Below are 6,012 nucleotides of genomic sequence, written 5' to 3'. Positions count from 1 at the left end.
TGTTCTTGTTTTCATAACCCAATGAACGTTGACATGGATTACAAGATCTTCAACGTGCGTATTTGATCTTCTGCGTGCATACACACACGAAGGGGGTTTAGGCAATAGCAGGTATGCACGTATGTTGACCTGAGAGATCGGAAAAATCTTCACTCTTAACCCACCAGGCGCGACGGGGGATCGAATTCAAGAAACTCAGGCCAGAATTCGGCACTCCAACAAAGCAAGTCATATTCCTGCATACAAATCTTAGACCTGCCGCAGATATCCAATATTTTGTCAATTTTTCGCCAGAGGATCCAAAAACATTAACCTGTACATGAACATTGTAAAACACAATGCACAAAAGTATAATGTAAAAACCAGCAGCATACGAATAAAAAAAAAATGCCAATGAGCACCTGACACATCCCAGGAAAAAACAACAACAACAACAACATAGCAAGAATGCTCAGTTATCGAGTCCAGAAAAAGATAATAAAATACTATAGCCTCTCTACAAACAAACAAAAATCTAGGTGAATGGATGGATCAGCAGGGCAGAAAACAAGAAAGGAAGAGGCGACTTGAGAAAAACGAAGAAGCCAGAAACGACCTCAGTGCTTTCAACAAGCTCTAAGGAGTGGAAGTAAAAAAAATGCACTGTGAGGTAAGTGATGCGGAAGAAACTGGAATCTTTTTTTTTAATCTTTTTTTTTTTTTTTATGCTGCCTCATCATCTGCATTTCAGTGGCACTACTTCCACGCCACCAGAGTTCATCTGTCACAGACCCAGCGTCGGCAGTCCACTGTCTATCGTCCCCAGGAAGCCACACGCCAGAGGCCCTGCACTGCTGCTCAGTCTCTTCGGTGGTGTCCAGTAGTGCCTGTTCTGATTCAGTTTAGTGTGGACACCACACACCAATCCAATAATCAATGAGTTGCGGAGCCAGACAGAGACCGCCACCATGTCCCTGCAACGACAGTCTCCTTGAAACTGCAGTGAAAAGGGTATTGACTACATTGCTTTGTAAGTGTGTGTGTATGTGTGATGTGTATGTGTTGTGTTGTGTGTGTGTGTGTGTGTGTGTGTGTGTGTGTGTGTGTTCATTTGTATGTTTGTGTGCACCTTCATGCATCCGTGTGCACGCACACTTATATTAAACACCATACTTCTGATAAAAGGTATTTGATGAAAATACAAAAAAAACAAGAGAGGCAAGGCCTTCAAGACTCACTTGTGATACACTTTTAAAAAAAATCCAAGCTTTTTATGTATTGAGTATAATTTCAAAATGTAATGTTTGAGATGGGAAAGATCAGTTTAAAGCAAATTAACTCCCCTAGCATTACAGAGTAATTTCCCTTTTTTACTATCTGCACCAAAACGTTTGCAAAATAAATAAAACTTCCATGCTTAGCAAAAGAAGTTCCTGTTTGAACAAAAAATGATAATAATGACTGCTCTTGCTGTTGGGTCAGAATATCAGATCAAAGTGCCAAGTTTAGAGAATAAAAAATATATAAATATAACAGTAAATGCAGATTGCATATAATTAGGCTTCATTCTTTTTTTTCTTTTTTTTGTGCCCATCCCAGAGGTGCAATATTGTTTGAACAAGATGACTGGAAAGAACTGAATTTTTCCTATTTTTATGCCAAATTTGGTGTCAACTGACAAAGTAGTTGCAGAGAAAATGTCAATGTTAAAGTTTACCACACACACACACACACACACACACACACACAGAGACAACCGAACACCGGGTTAAAACATAGACTCACTTTGTTTACACGAGTGAGTCGATAAAAACACAAACTGGTAAAACCACTGCTTTTATAACTGTGCCAACTTCCACTGGAAAATAAAGCCACACAATATAGGCAGGGTTCTTTCAGCATACTCTCTCAAAACTAGGAATTCATTGAATAAGTTCACTAATCTAATGCAAGAAAAAAGGTTTAAAAAAAATCATACTTAATTGTACCTAACTGTTACATTATAATGTGATACATACTGAAGAACATGCCAAACATTTCGTCGTTAGTTGCACTGTGTGCGTATGTTTTATCGAAACAAAGGTCCAGTAACATTTTATAGCTTTGGGGCAGTGAATTCATATCCACTGCATCTAGGGCTCGGCACAGGAAGACGGGGCCCAGTCCTCTCCTCCCACTGTTTTAACTTTCCCCACCTGAAGTCATGACCCATTCACCTGTGGGTGGAGTAAGGAACAATCGGAGTGAAGCGCCTTTCCCAAGGACACAACACTATGCCGAAACAGGGCCTCGAACCCTGACCACTGTTGAACACCACATCAGAAGTCCAACGCTTGACTGATTCTGTCACAGCCCCTCTAAGGGAATTACTCGATATATTGCATGTTTGTTGCATTGTCTGCTATGCATGTGTGTGTGCGTGTATGCGTGAACGTGTGACTGCATGTTTTACATTTATAAGTTTGCTTATTTATCTCTGTGTGTGTGTGTGTGTGTGTATGTGTGTGTGTGTGTGTGTGTGTGTGTGCGCGCGCGCGCGCGCCCAGAGTTGACTTAATCAAGATTTTGCACCTTTTAAATATTGTTATTAGTAGTAGCAGTAGTAGTATTTTTATGCATTTATCTTCTTTTTTTTAATTTATTTCATTTATTTATTATTTTTTATATTAATTTATTATTTCTTTTTTTTTCTTCTTTTTTTTCCTTTTTTTTTAAATTCTTTTTCTTTCTTTCTTTCTTTTTTCTCAAGGCCTGACTAAGCGCGTTGGGTTACGCTGCTGGTCAGGCATCTGCTTGGCAGATGTGGTGTAGCGTATATGGATTTGACCGAACGCAGTGACGCCTCCTTGAGCTACTGATACTGATACTCGACATGATGAACAACTCGCATCACAGGAATGACCAACACGATCAAGCCATACTGAAACCCATCTTTTATTCGCAAGTGTGGGGATGGTAAATGTGTGTAAGAGGGGGTATATATATATATATATATATATATATATATATATATATATATATATATATATATATATATATATGTGTGTGTGTGTGTGTGTGTGTGTGTGTGTGTGTGTGTGTGTGCAAATATGTATGTTAATGAACTGTTCGTATGCTTTCTCTTTGGATTAATACAATTTGAGAGTGAAAGAGTTAACATTAAAAATAAACTTCTTGGCCTCAAACATTAATAATTTTTTGTGAATCTTCCCCCCGTTGCAAGAAGTGAAAAGTCTAGAATATCAAAGTCCCACAAAATCAAATGGATCAAGATGTAACTACAATATTAACAAACATACATATCTTTATAAACTTGGACAATTTCAATTTATGTAAAAGATCAGATCTTTCAACAAAATGGCAAACTGTCATGTACAAATAAATGAAAAATCATCACATACAATGGAACTGTTGCTACTTAAAAATCAAAGAATCTCTCCAATTGTCATTTTTTGTTGTGTTTGTCTGTCAACAAGGTTTGTACAGATGTGACAAAACAAAGAATACTTTTCCCGGACCAGACTGAACATCTTCCATAGCAAACTTCTTCTTCGTTCATGGGCTGTAACTCCAACGTTCACTCATATGTACACGAGTGAGCTTTTACGTGCATGTCCGTTTTTACCCCACCATGTAGGCAGCCACACTCCGTTTTCGGGGGGGTGCATGCAGGGTATGTTCTTGCTTCCACAGCCCACCGAACGCTGACATGGATTACATGATCTTTAACGTGTGTATTTGATCTTCTGCTTGCGTTTTCACACGAAGGGGGTTCAGGCACAAGCAGGTCTGAACATAATTATGTTCACCTGGAAGATCGGAAAAATCTCCATCGATTACACACCAGGCGCCGTTACCGAAATCCGAATCTGGGACCCTCAGATTGATAGTCCAACGCTTCAACCACTTGGCTATTGCGCCCGTCATACCAAACAAAACCCCAAACTCAATAATGAAAACTTACCGCTGATGAAAGAGATTGACATCTATCCCTGTGCTTATGTTCAATTTTCACTTCTTTTTTTTTCCATGGTTTGTTTTGACTTTAAAAAGCATACAGTATTTTGTTGAACGGTGGTACTGGTCAAGGGTTTGGGTAATTGAAATTCCAAAACGTTTCCAGATCTTGAAGGGCATAGCATATTTCTTCAAGATATTTCCAGTCCTGGAATTTTTTTTCCTAGATTTTTCAAGACTTCCATGACTTTCTACAAACCCTGAGTTGAATAATTAGGCCTCGTTTATCCTCTGAAGATGTTGAAAATGATTCTATATCAAAAACAATGATCTGCTTTTTTTTTCCTTCAAAGCACTGTCTTTTAAAATATGCCATTTATTTATGATAGCATTATCAAAAAATTAACACTGATATATTTTGTTTATAACGTTTCTCTTTCAAATGTAACACGGACATAATATTTCACTCATAATGTTTTTCTTTCAAAGCACTGTCTTTAAAAATAGGCCATTTATTCTTCATAGCCCTAGCGGAAATTTGTTGCAATTTCTTTCTGTAAGTGCCGTATTTCTATGGTCTCTCAAAATAGGTCTGGGCATTTGGCACAGTTGGCAATAGAAAACATTTTCTTCACAAGAAATCTAAAATCAATTTTAAAAAAATGAACTTTTGTCATTTTGTGAGGTGTTGGTTTGGATATGTGTTGAACTGCATATAATACATAATGAATGATTTTTTTAATTTCAAAATGAGCTCCATTGATCTGTACAGCAGCAAGCACATCATCTGGGAAAAAAAATTCAGACAGATTTTTTGTAATAATAGACTTTGTGTGCTATTTGTGGTTGTGGTGCAAATGTTAAAGTTAAAGATTCCCAAGCATTTTACGGCCAAAGGGGCAGTGGATTTATATTCACCATATCTAAATCAGGTACCCATTCAAACTTGGGTGGAGTTGGGAACATTTGAGCAAAGCGCCTTTCCCAGTGACATAACACCGTGCTGTAACGCCCAAATAACTAGTGAACAATGTATCAGAAGTCTAATTACTGATCAATTCTGCCGTGTTACCATGTTTATGGCATCAGAAATCGACGTTCATAAATTTTGATACACATATCTGGCTGAGAAAAAAAATCCCACATGCTAATGGTATTTTTCTATCTTTTACTGGACTGTTGCTTCTATACAATTTTTTTTTATGTGTAGCCAAGCGCTCAGCTGGCTACGATAACTGTAGTTCAACTCACAGCCCATGCCATAAAGCGGATGACAGTTTTACTACAGTGACGGTGTCCAACCACTGACCTGTTGAGGTAACTCGTGTGGCCTAACGCTATTAAAACTCGAACTTGAATTGAAAGCTGTTAGGCGTCCGGCCAGTCAGTCTTCACATAGCGTTCCTTTTGAACAAATGCTCAGTATCACACAGTCAGCTGCCTCACATTTTACTGCACTGTCTTCTCATCATGTTCATGTTTTCTAATTTCATGTCATATCTGTACAACTCATGTGTTATGTTTTTTTATTTCATTTTTGTTTAACCTGTGATCTAGCTTGTCACATGGTCTTAGCAATGCAAAGTATGTCTATAAACATGCAATCGCAATTCATGGTACAATATATGCAATGATACATGTATGCTAATCTACATATCTGACAGTGTTTATACATAGATTGATGGGTACAAAAATGAAAGCTTTCCAATTTCTTTCTTTTTTTTTTCCATTCACTTTTTGGGACCCTTCCCTATATCAAACTGTTCAGAGTTAAGATAGGATGCATTAGACTAAGTTCAAACCAATAACTTAACCTGGCAAATGCCAATTTCATTCTAGAATAGGGTATTGTTCCTACTAAGAAAGTTGTGGTCACTCAAAACTTCACTTTGCTATCTGTTATGAGCTACATTATCTCCCTTTACCTGCTCAATAATTCTTGTTTGATGCTCATTAAAGTCTGCTAACAAGAATTACTTTGAATTAACCATCGCGGATGACAGATTTCAAAAGATGAGGGGAGATGTAGCCAAGCGCTCAGCTGGCTACAATAACCGTAGTTCAACTCACAGCACA

This window comes from Babylonia areolata, chromosome 22 (assembly GCF_041734735.1).
Source record: "Babylonia areolata isolate BAREFJ2019XMU chromosome 22, ASM4173473v1, whole genome shotgun sequence".
NCBI classification, from domain to species: domain Eukaryota; kingdom Metazoa; phylum Mollusca; class Gastropoda; order Neogastropoda; family Buccinidae; genus Babylonia; species Babylonia areolata.
This window is presented reverse-complemented; position numbering follows the sequence as displayed.